Below are 16,209 nucleotides of genomic sequence, written 5' to 3'. Positions count from 1 at the left end.
ATCCCTGTGAAGTATCCTTCGAGGATGTGAAGCAAGAATTGACAAAAGCATCAAACTTGAAAGCATCTGTAAAGAATGGGATTAGAGGGTCTTACATGGGGTTAACACGCGGTTAGCACATGCGAATACCCGGTTACAATGATGGGGTATTTAAGGTGTACAAGAACCTGATTAGGGTACCATTTTTTGATAAATACAAATCTGTCTCCTCACCTTCACCTTCAGCTCCCATGGCTTCCCCTCTCTCTCTCCCCTCTTTCTCTCTCTTTCTATCTCTTTTCCTGTCTTTCTCTCTCTTCTCCTAGTCTTTCTCTCTCCTCTAGTCTCTTCTTCTCTCTTTTGCAGTCTTCTTCCTTCTCTCTCTCTCTTTTAGGTCCCCTTTATTACAGTTGGTATCAGAGCTTAGTTCTTGATCCTTCCTTTCTCTCTCCTTTCCCTCAAATCTAGTCTCATTTTCCAACAATAAACCCTACTTTTCAAGTACACAGGGAGAGATGGCAGCTTTCTTGGAAGACACACGGGAGCTATGGTAGGAAGCTTGGCCAAATATGGAGGCAAGGAGACAAAAATGGCAGCTCATTTTCAACCGGTGATGAAGAAGGATGCTATGAAGTGGACCTGCAGGGAGATGAGCTTTCATCTGATGGTGTATTAACTTTAGATGCCGTATGCATAGAACTTCCTCTAGAGTCACGAACAGAACTACTGTGTATGGGCCCTGCCTCATTACCGTCGGTACAAAGCCCTTGTACATTGCCATGGGACCCTCTGCCTTCACTGTTTTGATGGCACAATCCAATGCACTTGAGTATGTATAGATCTGGCCAGGCTCCATTTTCATCTGACGACAGAAAGGATTTGATGATTTAAACGTACACTGTAATCCCTTTCAGATACTCTTTTTTGTTCAGAAACTCATTGTGGTTATGCAGTAGAATAGGTGTATTAGCCATGGGAGAGAACCCAAAACATGGAATGCCTTTCTCCCTCACAAAGCGGCTATTAGTGGTAGCAGGAAAAATCTCGGGCTCCCTCACTTCACCTCCAGCCCTCAAGACAACCTCTTTCAATAGGTGCCACCATGGATTTGACTCATTTGCAGTAGTGATGAGAGAGATACCCTGACTGGATAGTAACGACTTCTTCTGAGTGAACCTCTAAGACAAGTTCCTCCAGGCAGGTGCCCATTCATACTCCATCCTCGCATGCAAGGCTGCTAGATCAGCAAAAGGAGAGACTCCCATATCAAAGCCTTCCTCTGCTTCAGATGGTTGCATGTTCATGACAAATCCAGTGGGAGAAGGTGTGCCAGCCTTCACGTACACAGGATTGATGGATGTAACCTCTCCTTCTGCAGCATGGCCAGCCTTTACAAGGTCAAATTGCACCTGCCTGAAGCGGGTGACGGATTCGAAACTCTTCATCAGGTTTTCAAGGGCAATGTTATCATAAAGCTTGGATCCATGGCCTGGAGCTCCTGTTGCTTTGATGACGAACCACCAGGGCATTCGCTCACCATTGAAGACGTGGTAATGAGATCCAACCCAAGTTCATCAGCCTTCCTTTAGCCAAAACAATGATGCCAATCTTGGTCTCTGGGAACACCCAACAATCAGTTTGAGGCTTGATAGTGATTTTCTTTACACCAGGTGGTTGTTACAAAAATGTCAGTAGTTTCCACAACATCTTCCAAGGTTAAGACAGGAATACCTTCCATCAAGGCTTGCAATGCACACATTGGATCAACCTCTGTGACAATTACTCGAGCCCCTGCAGCCTTCATGGCAGCAGTACAGCCTTTGCCAACATCACCGTAACCACAGACAACTACAACTTTTCCAACAATCATTACATCAGTGGCCCTCATGAGTCCATCAGGCAGTGAGTGGCGGCACCCATACAGGTTGCCAAACTTACTCTTAGTCACTGAATCATTGTCATTAATGGCTGGAAAAAGCAAGGAACCATTGGCTTGCATCTGATACAAATGATGGACCCCAGTGGTGGTCTCTTCAGAGATACCAACCAACCTCTCCTTCATTCTGTGATACTTCTTAGGATCTTGTTGATACCATCCCGCAAAATAGAAAAGATGATTTGAAACTCTTGGCTGTCAGTAGAAGCTGGGTCTGGTAGTGTGCCATCTTTGGCATAAGCTTCCTCGACCTTCACACCTTCGTGGATCAGCAAAATAGCATCCCCACCATCATCGACAATCAAGTCTAGGCCACCACCAAGACCCCAGTCAAGACCTCTCTCAGTACACCACCAGTACTCCTGAAGGGTTTCACCTTTCCAAGTAAATACAGATGCACTATCTCGGGCAATAGCACGTGCTTGTACAGGTACACTATGTCCTGCAGCAGGTGGTTGTTGCTGGGCTGTTTGTATCTGTTGGGGGTACTGCTTGCTGCAACTGACTACCACCCTGCTACTGTTGCTGCTAGTAAAATTTAGCCTTCATCACTAGTTCTTCATTATTGCATCACGGAACATTGAAGGCCCCATACAACCACGGGCTACAAGAAGAAGGGCAACCACAAATTTCTTGGAGAGGGCAACCATTAACTCTTCCCCGAGCTTGAATAAGGTATGTCAATCGGTTCTTGGTCTCTCTTTTACATCCAATTGTTGAGCTCAACCACTTGATGAGAGTGATGCAAGAATTGTGTGCCTTCTTGAAGCTTGAGAGTGCCAATTGAATTCCCATCCCCATTCCACACTCTTGAAATGCATGCATCGCTGAATGCTCTTGCGTGCCTTCTTGAAGCTTGAGAGTGCCAATTGAATTCCCATCCCCATTCCACACTCTTGAAATGCATGCATGGCTGAATGCTCTTTAAATTTCTTTCCCCATTGATCAAGGTTTTACTCTAATCCTTAATCGTACTCTTGTCTTGATTCTTGACCGATAAGAAAGAAATTTGTAAGAAGGGTAAGTCATGCAATTAGTGAGTCACTGATTTGCAGAGGTAACCCCTTCCCCTATCCCATTTCCTTATTGGTTATGCATCTCATGAAAAGCCCAACTCTTCAATTGAAATTGCATAGCATGCTAATTTCTTAAATTAAAAATCCCTACCATGTATACATAGACCAGGCGAGTCGAGAGGAAAAGAGGGAACCTTGAAGCCCCCCCCCCCCCGATTAAGACCCTGAAAGGGTGCACAACCCGGCCCAAGGGGAACTTTGCCTACCTCCTGGTGATCCAAAGCCCAAAAATTTCTTCCAGGTGCAGGTACACTTGAATGAATAGCCCAAGCCCCGATCATTTACATTCCACAACCTTGTAGATGTATTGGTAATGAGATGTATCACCTGGGAATGTATGGTGGATGTATACAGTGATGGGCAGGGTATGCAGTCAAGAAATGGTCTCAGCAAGAGAACTATTGATGCAAATGATGTATGGCTCTATGTGGCATTGAGAACCACCATTGAGACCCCGGATGTCTTGGAATAAGCACCTCAACATCGGGATAATGTATGCTCATTGAAGGAGTTCTTGCAGGGTGTTGCAGACAGCCAGTCCCACACAATCGGCCCGCAAAAGTCAATTGCAGAAAAGCCTTCTTGTGTGAATGAGTGTGGACCCCATAGCTAGATTCGAAGAGGGCATCGTCCCCTTCGATCCGAACCAAGAATCTCCCCATTCTGCCCTACGATTTGGGAGATACACCCAATTTTGTGCTCAGAGATACTGTGGGACAGGCAGCAGTCCTATACAATCGGCCCACAAAAGTCAATTACAGCAAAGCCTTGATCATTTACTGTCAGAGATATTCTTACATAGCCTCTCTATGGAGGGGATCGAGAGCTTTAATTTGAATAAGAAATTTTGGCGATCGGAGCTTCCTAGCTCAAGATATTGCCATTTCTGTAACAGGGGGTCTAGTGGACTGCACTTAGGATGGCGGGCCACAAGGAAAAAGCAAAGGCCCACAAGGACTTCCAGCGTGAAATAAGGGACTCCCATGCCTCAATGAATGATCCTAGCTCAGCCCAAGAGGATCGTGAAGACATGTTTGAAGATGGTGCCCTCGAGATGGACCGCTTGGCTATGCTTAACCATACTCTATGCTAACATGAGACCCGTCATGCCGACCAGCATCGAGAGTTGGAACAACGCCATACGAAGATGGAAACCCACCAAGATCAGCGTCATTCCGAGATGATGGCCAAGATGGACTTCTCATCGAGCGCATGGGCGCCCTCATCCCCGCTATCGCACCCTCCTTGGCTCAGCCCAAGGAGCATGTTTCTCCCCGTGAGGCCAACCGCCCTCCTCCCTTGGAGACCGGGCGTAGCCCACAAGGTTTTGGTGGCACCCATGGCTTTCCCCATAGCACTTATGAGACAGGCAAGCCCTCCACTCGACATGATGAACCCATCCTTCCCTCCCCCCTTACGAACCCTTCAAGCCCATCCTTGGGACAGCAGCTCCCCCGTAATGGAAGCTATATGCATACTCATGGGAATGGCCAGCAAGGACCTAATGTAAATTTTGGGCAGCATGGAATACAAGGTGTACATGGGCAGCATGCACATGGCAATTTTGGGCAGCAAGGCCCCAATGTTCAGTTTGGTTTGCATGTATTGCATGGGCAGCATGGAAATTTTGGGCAACAAGGCCCTAATGCAGGTGCACATGAGTAGCATGGGAATTTTGGGCAACAAGGACCTAATAATCAGTTTGGCCCACATGTAATGCATGGGCAATATGGCACCAATGTACATTTTGGTCAACAAGACATGTATGGGCATTCTCACGGACATTATGAGTACCAAGACCATTGGCATGGATTCAATGTGCAAAGGCAAGTGCATGCGTCTACTTATGGTCAACATGCATATGATGATCGAGAATATTTTGAGCAGCATGCATCTGATGACTATGTATGTTCTTATGAGCTACATTCTGGTCACATACATGGACAACCATCTAGACAGCACTATGTACATGGACAACATCATGCAAATGTATACGAGTATGTACATGGGGAGCAACATCATTATCAGCAACGGAGTACTCAACATCATCAGCCACTTGATCATTACTATAAGCAACATGCGCATCCTTATGAGCCACATGATACTTCTCAAGAACGATGCCATGATGGGAGCATCTCAATGCTGCAGGCTCATGAGCAGGTGCCCCATCAGCCCAAGGCCCTTAACTTTGAATGCCCAGTAGTAGCCACGCATGTGGAACTCGTGGACATGAAATATCTAGGGATTGATGCAGTGAATGCAATAGTGATTGCAGCCTCATTTGCTCCAGTTCGACTTAGCCTAGTGGTTCCCAATGAGTTTATGGACAAGTCAATGCATGCTACCGTATGGATCAGTAAGGATCTTGTGCCACCATCAACCACCATCAGTGCTTAAAGATGACACCATGAATTACTTCTATGATACAGCAGATGCATTGGATCACAATTATCCTTTTGACCCCAGTGGTAGTACGATGACCCATACTTGTATGGATGACCCTTGTGCTCTTGATGCTTATTATGCAGGTTATCCATTTGATCCCGGGGGTTGAAAAAAGCTCTATCTACATCAGCACTCCCCCGGTGCAGTCCCCTCACCTGGAGGCGTAACCTTGGCTGAAGGACAACTCGATTTGGGCATGTTTTGCAGTAGACAGCCATCTGTTTTCAAACAGTTTTGGGCCTGCATTAATTGCACCCATGCATGACCTACCTGGGCTGAAAGTACACTCAACGAGCTCCGTTTTGACATGTGGAACGTCTCATTTGGAGTTGCCCATGGCAAGTTATGATCAGTTTTCCACTGCAGGCCTGTTCGGGACAGCATGCTGTCCAGTGTTGTCCAGCCCTTCTTGTTTGGAATTGATGCCTATCCTTGTACTGAGTTACCTTCTTCCCTCATGCTCACACTGCATACATGCTTATAGGCCACCGTTCCACAAGATTTCACCCCCCACCCAGCCATACCAATACGTCCTCTTTTTGTTTTTGAGGCCAAAAACCTTCCGAGTCAGGATGGAATGTAAAGAATGGGATTAGAGGATCTTACATAGGGTTAACATGGGGTTAGTACATGCGAATACCCGGTTACAATGATGAGGTATTTAAGGTGTATAAGGACCTGATTAGGATACCATTTTTTGATAAATACAAATCTATCTCCTCACCTTTACCTTTAGCTCCCATGGCTTCCCCTCTCTCTCTCTCCCCTCTTTCTCTTCTTCCTTCTCTCTCTCTCCAAGGTGATGGAATTCAAAGACCAGAGATGCCTGGGGCTCTTTCTACTGGAAATACGACGCCACAGAGACAACCTCCTACAAACCACGGAGGAAAGACAAGGAGCCACCAACCAATGCACACTCAACGAATTCTACCAAATACTAGCTACCCTCCCCACCACCGAGCCCCCACCAGCCCAACCGGCCTCCCGACCCCGGGGGACCACCTTAGAAATAGCCACACCAAGAGGCAAAGCTCGGCACCCACGCTAGCCCCCGTCCCCGCAGAAGACACGTGCCGAAGATACAAGGAATACTACACTGCCATCTAAGGGCCCTGCCCCGCCGCTTTAGTCTCTCCATGTTAGAGTGACCCATGCGGGACATCCTAGGATGAACACTCCAGGAGCAGTTCCACACCGCACTGGGAGTACCTCTAGATTGTATCTAGTCTAGATATCATTTTGTACCTACTCAATTTAGTTCAACATAGCATAAACGTTAGCCTCACTGGGACTTTTGAAATCTCCCAGACATTTTGTATGCAACATTTTGGTCTCGTAGGCCAACTTGGCCTGTTGTAGACATTAATATAACTTTCTTTCTTTCTTTCTTTCTTTTAGGTCCCCTTCATTACAGCATCTAAAAGAGGTGAGCTATTTTATATATTTTCAACGGCTACGATGTATAGTATCACCTGCTCCTGTTTAGCTCAGATTTGGGAGGAGAAGTGGTACCATCCGATTGTGTTTGCTAGTCGTAAATTAGGAATGTCCAAGATTAATTATACCTGCAAGGAGAAACTGTGTTTTGGAATGGTCTTTGCAACGAAAAAAATTCAACCACTACATCCTGTATAAAAAGATAGTATTTTATACGAAGACAGAGGAGTTGAGGCTGTTGTTTAATAAGTTGCAATTGCCTGACCACCTAGCGAAGTGACTGATCACTTTCAGGAGTTTGATTATGAAATTAGGAGTAAGCCACCGAAGTTATAGGACATTGTTGAATGTCTTGTGGATTTCGGGGAGCCGAAGTAAGTCTTGGCTGAAGGTAGTGACCTTGAGGGTCTATTCAAAATTGATATGGCCTCCATTCCATCCTAGTATGCTGCCATAACACACTATCTATTCATAGAAGAAACTGGATTCACTTTGTCAAAAACTGAAAAGAGGAAATTTCCTAGAGGCGTCGCAATTGTATGTCTAGGTGACAACCAATATCGAGTATAAGATTCCTTTTTGCTATAGAATAGTGCGATATCTTGGGAAACTGATTAAGTGAGGAATATATACAGTCTCCTGGACCATTACGATTATATTATGAGAGGACTCTATTACGATTATATTATGAGAGGACTTTGTTACACTTATGCTCTATGTTGGAGAGGCACATCCTGGGTCCAATCCCCGAGGTGGAGGAGAGCCGTAGGAGCCAACACTCTACTAGGGGAAGCTCTTTGTATATGTGAATCAAGGTGTTGATCACCTGTATGTGTGGGATACTCCCTCTGTTAGAGTTGGAATAGGTAAAATCGTTGAACTGCAAATCGATACAAATGCGTGATTTATTTAGAGCAGTAAATAGCCTTCAAAAGCTCTTGGCTGCCAGGCCATGAGGGTGGTTTGGTGAGCATAGGAGGCTCGTGAGCTAGAGCCTTAGAGCCGGTGTCGGACCTGTTTTAGGTCTCGACACTTGCTCATGGAGAACATCAAAAAGTTGAAATGGATAAAGAGGGTGGTGCATAAGGCTACATCAGTTGCCACCTTCTTCATGGTGAAGGTGAAGATACTTACAATGTATCACAAGCACAGCATGCTTGAGTTAAAGAAGCTTTCTTCAACTCGCTTTGCTTATATATGGTTGCTATTGAAGCGCCTTTGTGAGGTGTGGTCCAAACAGTGGTATCCACTCTATGGAATGAGTGGGATGAGCATGAGAGAGAAGGTGAAAGCCATGCAGCGCTTATGCTTGGATAAGCACTTCTAGTAGAGAGTCCGTGGGATCGTGATTGCCATGACTTCCTTTTATAGAATGTTACGTATGAGTTATTGCGAGGGGTCCACCATAGGCCTTCTCGTTCACTTATTTAGAGCAACATTGGTGGAGACACGAGCTTGCACGATAATCACGAAGTCACAATGTGCACACATCATTGACATAGCAGAGATGAGATGGGCATGGATGCGTAAGCCCATCCATAGATTTGCAACACTATTACATCTGGCCTATAAGTCTCCAGCGGTCATGAATGATAAAGAGCTGTGTGCTGACCAACTTGCATATCTCAATCATGTGGTCCCCATGGGTGACCATAATATAGTTCTAGAGGAGTTTGGATGCTATGCGGATCAGAGAGGCCATGTGGCTTTGCTTCTTGGAGAAAAAAGTCACTTGTGAAGCCTCAATTTTAGTGGCAAAATTTTGAATATGCGTTGCAGACTCTTCAGCCCTTGGCTATGAGTCCCCACTCAAGATTGCTCTTCGGGTGCATGAGAGAAAAATTAGAGTGTCTATTCCCTCATTCACATGAAGATTTGTAATTGGCATAGCGTACGACAATTAGAGTGGCTAGTCTATTGCCACACTAACTTGCGCATGATAAAGGCTACGATGACCATGGATAGTCCAAAGCAAGTCGACACTTACCATTTTGGTTGAGTCAAGTTTAAATTTGTTGTTTTCAATTTTATGCAAGCTAACAATTAAGTATTTATAATCTTATGTGCATTGTGTAGGTGAATGTTGATACATTCAAGTTGACAGATGACACTCTTCTGAGTATACACCAAGAGGTTGATGTGAAGGAGGAGCAGACCTTTGTGAAGCTCATAGAAGCAAACACTTGTGACACTTGCAGTTAGCATACTCATGGGCAAGGAGTTCAACCAGTTCCAGGAGTTCAAGTTGCAGCAATTGCTAGCAGGAGCATGGTCATATAGAGCCCCTCGAGATCAACGAGAGGTGGTTCGAGTGGTTTGCAAGCATATGTAAGGCGGGGCTCTAGTAGCTCTCATCTTGTGCCTGATAACGACATCCTCCCCTTGCCTACCATTACACAGCCATTGCCTAGGGAGCCATCATTTGATAATGATAGTAACCTCATCAATGCGGATGAGTATGAGAGTGTCTCATCATCGATGCCAAGGGGTCATCTTCAAACTCTCTTGATGAGTGCTTTGATGATGATGATGATGTATCATTGATGATTATATTCAAATCGGCCGATTCCACTCCTGACTCTTGAGTCCATCGTGACTCATTTGACTCCTGACTCCTATGACAGTTGTATGATGTATCATGTATGATCATTGATCTCATTTTGTAATGACATTGCTATAGCCTATTTTCACTTTAAACATGTGTCTTATCATTTATAGTTTTAAAAAAAATTAAGTTATTTTTTTTCGTACTAATATCATATTGTACCTTATAAAATCGTAAGGTACCATTTAAAATTGCATATTATCATATCGTACCTTTCATACTTGACAACCATGCCCGTGGATAGATCTCTTCATCCATTTCCACCTCTTTTCAACAAGATAGAGAATGTCATCCCTTCGCGGAGTATCATCCAAAATATCAATTGTGTCACTATTTATGGAAAAAACCAATAGGTACTAAAATTAGTGACATTCATTTTACATTTAAAAAATATTGAATGTGCATTTTAAAAATATATCTAATTTCAAATTATTATTGTGGAATCCCAGCATCAAGAACAGTGAAAGCTCTAATCTCCTCCACAGCCTCTCTTATGAAATGAGTGAGAAGGCTTATAGTAGCATCCCCCATATCTGTCATACCAAAAACCCTATACATCCATGTTTGCTACGAGCTCCTCGTCTATTCATGCTTTAAATTCCTCAGAGAGCATACACTTTGCCACCTTACTTTGCATGTCATAAAGTCTCTTTCTTTTATGAAATTAATGATTGCATTTGCATCCATCACAATTTTTTCCACCCACTCCAAATTGCTTATGTCCTCCATAAGGAGGTCAAGGAAATGTGTGACACAAGGTGGTCGTACTATAGAGAGAAATTCCTCCTCAAGCAATCGTCCCATCTTTGACAATTTGAATCATTATCGATGACAACTTGGATGATGGAGCACCCATACTTCACCCAGCCAACTCGAGCAGGCTCGAGGAACTTATTGATTCTCTCCCTCTCCTCATCTAGCTTTTTTGTGCACATGTCGTTGTAGATAACTCCATACCACCCTTGGCATGGATCCACGGCAACAATAGCCTTCACTATTCTTTTCCACCTATCCACTCTTAGAATGTGAAAAGAAAGACTACACTTGATAGTGGTTCATGCAATCTCGATTTCGACATTTCTTTGTTGCTCTCAAAGGAATGGAAGTGGGCCTAAAACATATCCCATCATCTCAACAAGTATACCTTGTCTCTTGAGCCCCTTGGATCCATGAGTGGCAGTGGTGACGGAGGCAACTAAAGTGGAAGGGGAATCTAAGGGATCATTGAATCCCTCCATAGTTTCCATAGGTGTAACCGAAGGAGTGGTCATGGGTGTGCATATGTTGAAGGAAACTATTTCCTCTTGACCTTGTGCCATAATAGAGGATACCTTTCTCGATGTCTTTAAAATGGGGGAATATTTCTTGATGATCTCATCGGTCATCACTTGAGGGATCTTCAAGTATGAACCACATTCTCCACCTATCTTGGACAACTGGATGAGATGTCATGTCACACTACAAGTATGGATCTAGCCACAATGCTTACAAGTCAAACGATAGGCATTGGTGCAATTCGTGGCTTTCTCAAGGGGTGAGATGCAAAGAGAAGGCTTCATAAAGGGCTTTAGCCATGGTGAAGAGATGGAGTTAGTAAGAAAGGTCAAGGTATAGATAGAGAAAGTGGTAAGAGAGGTGGAAGAGAATGTGGTAACACAAGGTGGTATGGAGTAACTTGGAAGTAGTGATGGAGAAAGAGGAGGAAGAGGGAGATGAAACTTGAAAGTGGAAAGGAAGAGGAAGAGGTGGGAAGACAGGAAGAGAAAGAGAAGGTGGTAACTTGGAAGTTGGAAGGAAGAGAAAGAGGCTGGAAGATAGAAAGAGGAAGAGAGGGAGATGACTCTTGAGCTTGAAGAAGAGGCTGAAGCAATGAGGCTTGAGTGGAAAAGGCAATGGGCTTGAAAGTTGAGGGTAAAGATTGAAGTGGGAGAGGGCTGTTTATAAAGACCCAACACAATTTGAAAATGAAAAAAAATTCAAAAAACAAAACATGCAAAAAAACGAGCAAGAAAAACAATTTAAAAAAAGGGCAAAAATAATTAGATTTGACCTTGGATAACGGTCACCTGCGCAAGTACAGATCAGATGAACCAAATAGATCAAACGGGATATTTCCATCCGCATACAGAATACAACTAGGAACCATACATAGCCTCAAAGGATGAAAATCCAATACTAGCATGAGTGGAGTTATTATAAGCAAACTCACCCAAATGCAACCATGAATCCCATACATGCTGCACATCATGACAAAAATGGGAAAGGTAAGTCTCCAACCACTTATTAATCCTTTCTATCTAACCATTCGTCTACAGATGATAGGCTATAGAAAAAGCCAACTTAGTTCCCATGGAGTTGAATACCACTTACTAAAAGTTACTCATAAACTTGGTATCCCTATCATACACAATCACTTATGGTAATTCATGTAATCTAAAAACTCGCTCCATGAACTGACTAGCTACTTGTAAGACAGTAAACTATGTCTTTGTGGGAATAAAATGGACTGCCTTGGTAAGTCTATCCATCACCACACATATGCTATTTCATCACTTTTTGGTAGTAGGTAAGCCAGTAAAGCAAACCATAGTAATATGCATCCATTTGCCTTCAAGGATAGATAATGGCTATAGTAAACCACCTAGCTTACGAGTTCTATCTTTATTTCATTGGCGAGGCATACACTTTATGGCATAATCCTTTACATCTCTCCACAATCCTTCCCATTGAAAACTTTTGCTGATTTTATCATAGGTCTCAAACACTCCAAAATGTCCAACTATAGGCAAAGAATGCAACTCCTCTAGGATTTTCAGCCTAAAAGAAGAAATAGAGAGAATAACAATCCTTCCATTAAGCCAAATTAAGGCATTTTTAAGTTGAAAATGTGAGTTTTTCTCCATAAAGCCTTGTTGTAATTTCTGAAATATATGATTGAGCTCATCATCCAAAAGATAGGTCTCCTATAACTCCTCAATCCAATCACTATGTAGCTTAGTCATATCTGAAAGCTTGCATTCCCACATCCTAGAAAGAGAATCAACTACTAAATTGTCCTTTCCTTGTGTATGAGTGATATCAAAATCATAATTTTGTAAGGTGGCTACCCACCGGCATTGCATAAGAGTGAGATTTGTCTGAGCAAGGAAGTACTTTAGAACCATGAGATCACTCTAAACTCTAAATCGGTTGCCATTCAAATAATAATGCCACTTCTTTATCCCATGAAAAATAGCCAACATTTCTTGGTCATAAACATTCATAGTCATCTCCTTATTTGTGAGCTTGCAACCCTCAGAGGCAAGAATTCCATACTCCTGTAACAATACACCCCTATGCCACGGTCCCTAACATCACACTGTATTGTAAAATCTCTAGAGAAATCTAAGCATACCAAAATAGGAGAAAAAGTGAGAAGTTCCTTTGTCAATCAAAGGAGCTGCTACCACCATATAATGCTTAATAAACCTACGATAGAATGACGATAGACCAAGAAATCCTCTAAGTGAAGTAGTAGTGGTAGGTATTGACCAATCTTTGATAAATTGCACCTTCTTAGGATCGGCCTATATCTTTTTCTCACTAGTAATGTGGCCTAAGTAATCCACCTCTATCTCCATGAAAAAACACTTTTTTCTCCTTAACAAAGAGTCTGTGGTGTCCCAATACACCAAAAACCTTCCTCATATGTAACAAATGGTCCTCCAATTTCTTGTTGTAATTTAATATATCATTGAAGAAAACAAGGGAAAACTAAAAGAGGAAAGACTGTAAAATCTTATTCATCAAACTCTAAAGAGTAGCTGAAGCATTGATAAGCCCAAATGGCATCACCAAGAAATGATATAATCTAGATGAGTCCTAAAGGCTATTTTAGCTTTATCACTCTCTCGCATATGGATCTGATGATATTTTGATCTCAAGTCGATCTTGGTAAAGAACTTAGTCTCCTTGAGCTCATCAAGTAAATCATCTACTCTAGGAATTGGATAGCTATTCTTCACTGTGAATCGTAATCTTATTTAGATCATGTAATCAATATATATCCTGAAGGATCCATCTTTCTTCTTCACTAACAAGACCAATGAAGCGTACGGTGAAGAACTAGGCTCAATGAACCCCATCTCTAAAAGCTCCTTGCTTTGCTTGGCCACTTCTTCGCACTCACATTTAGACAATTTGAAGGTTGGCTTATTGATTGGTTTTGAATGTGGCTCCAAATCTGTAGGGTGATCTATGACTCTCTTGGGAGGTACTAAAGTAGACACCTCAAACAAATCCCCATACTCGAGTAGAGCTTCTAAAGCAAGATGATCAACTCAATCCTTCGACTCATCCCCAAGCTCTTTATTCAGGTGTAAAATAAAAATTTGAGAGTGCTTCTTATACTCATTGAGCTACTTTATAGCAATAAGCTGAACATTAGATTTACTAGGGACTCACTGTAGATGGATAGGCTGCCCATCAATAGCAAACTCCATGTCCAACTATGAGAAATCCACAACAATCCTCCCTATGGTCATCAACCAATCACACCCAAATATGACATCTATAGGTCCCATTTCCAAAGTAATCAAGTTCGCCCTTGCTTTATAATTTTCAACCAACTATATAGGAACTTGTGAACACATTTGGATACTAATTTTCTCTTTACCATCGGCTACGTGAACTCTTATGGACAGCTATAAATCAATGGGAAAACAATACAACCTGTCCACAACTGACTTATTCACAAAACTATGCATATTGCTACTATCTATTAAGATAAATATATTCTTGTGCTAGAAGCTCAGCCACATAAGCATCATAGTCAGCACTAGATGGCATGGGAGTAAGGGTTGTAGTGGTTGATGCCTCTAGCTTCTGTCGTTTTGGATCTTGCCTAGACTCGGCATTTGCAGTAGTGGGCCTTTTTGCTCCGGCTTCTAGTACGATTTTAGCCACTTTACTGACAAGTAGCTGCATCATGTTCATCAATAGGGCCATTTCTAGAGAGAGCGTGGGTTGCGGGGTGGTTGTGGTTATGGTGTTGGTTGGTACTGGGGCCGTTTCCACACTGCCACTTGCTTCAGCTTCATGGCGGGGACTCAAAGGATCGATCTCTCCTCCCCCATGGGTTTCTTCGACAAATCTATGAGTGGCCTCTACCAACTCAGCAAGTTCTTTCATTCTTAGTTCTTGGGCTTCCTCCTCTGCCCTTATTTACCTCTCTTCTTCTACCCTCTTTGATTCTTCTCTAATTTTTTCGAGTTCTTCCTTTTCTTTTTTCCTTCATTCCTCCTCCACCCTTCTTGACTCTCTTTGAGCCCTCTTCATCTCGGCTCGCTCTTCTTTGCTCAGTCTTTCTTTCTTCTCCTTGTGGCTCTTGTCACTCTTCTTTTGCTCTCGTGGTTTAGCTGCTTGAGTACGTGGTACCTCTGGCTCTCCTTTGTCTTTTATTGTCCTTTCACTCGAGCCTTCTTCCTCGCGGTGAGGTGATCTTTGATGCACAACTTGCTCTTCATCTACACCAGCATCCTTGATAGCCTCATGGATGATTGCCATCACGACACTACCATATCTGATTGTGGAGGCTTTCGAGGTAGGCTTTTTCCTTGTGGATCGTGCAGTAGAAGCAAGAGACTCCCCACCAACTGGTGCTGCGGCTGGAGCTAGGAGCCAGCTGAACTCTTGATAGTTTTCTGCACAAAACTGTTCCAATCCACCTCCTCTGGAACTCCTGTAGCGATGCTCTTTAGTAATGGCACCCCGATTCTGTTCATTAAAGCGTTGTATCTCTGTCCTGAGAAAAGGGCGTGGACCATCTTAGCTTGCATCTTTGTTGCGGGTTCTAGAATATCAACCAAACTGATTCCATCCACTATGTGCACGTCATTTTATTTGACTCCCATCATGGTATATGCATCTCTTCTTGGGCGCCTCTCCTTCTTGGACACAAGCCCCAGGGATTTCTCGACGATAGCTGCATTAAGGGGCACTTGCACCCTTCTTTCCTAGTCACCAGTCCTTACTGTGACCGTGCCACAGCTCCTACCTTCATCAAAGCTCCTTAAAAAGTCAGCGCACATGCTATAATCTATAGCTCGTCCGACCTTTTCCACATACTTTCGGAGGTTGCATTTATCCACCAATTCCTTCACTGCCGGCTCTTCCAGGATGGCATCGTCTAAATTTAGGGTATGTTTGAACGTGAGCTGGCTAAATCCACGTGTCTCAACACTGATCCCATACTTTGTTAGCTCCTCTTCAGTGAATGGAAGTTTACCCCCCTTTTCTTGTCATGCCATAGTAGGTGCCTATCATTACACCATGCCAATATTAGCGTTGTGAATTGACTCATCACTAACAAAAACCCAAGAAAGAATGTGTATGACAATTTGCCGTGCTGCTTCAGAGATATGAAACTTGGAAATAATTCAAAAGAAACATCTATTTCCTCCTTGCATTCTTTCCTATTTAAATTCAGTTGATCATTTTCATCCATCACTACACCTTGCTACATCACTTGGCTCTCACTTTGCTCCCCCCCCTTCCTTAAGTTTTAAAGAAATCCTTCCTAGGATTAGCAAGGGTAGAAGGAGGACTCACATGGACTTTGTGGGGCAAATTACTTAGCCAATAGCCAAGTATAGAGGTTAGGGTTATATTCAAGCTGAGCATGAAGATCAAATTCGCATGGTCATATGGAAGCTTGGGTGATATAGGTCAAGACATCATGAAATATATCCCCA

At 43.2% G+C, this 16,209-nt stretch overlaps 2 pseudogenes; both read right to left on the bottom strand.

Annotated features, from left to right (window-relative positions):
* Positions 1-605: 605 nt before the first annotated feature.
* Positions 606-1,547, bottom strand: LOC148027845 (uncharacterized; annotated as a pseudogene).
* A 1-nt stretch (position 1,548) lies between these two features.
* On the bottom strand, positions 1,549-5,695 carry LOC148027844 (adenosylhomocysteinase 1 pseudogene; annotated as a pseudogene).
* Between the last annotated feature and the right edge of the window lie 10,514 nt (positions 5,696-16,209).

This window comes from Lygodium microphyllum, chromosome 12, assembly GCF_053477565.2.
Source record: "Lygodium microphyllum isolate KBCC chromosome 12, Lygodium_microphyllum_v1.1.10, whole genome shotgun sequence".
Classification (NCBI taxonomy): domain Eukaryota; kingdom Viridiplantae; phylum Streptophyta; class Polypodiopsida; order Schizaeales; family Lygodiaceae; genus Lygodium; species Lygodium microphyllum.
The sequence above is the reverse complement of the archived record's forward strand: the minus strand, read 5'-3'. Positions and strand labels throughout refer to the sequence as shown.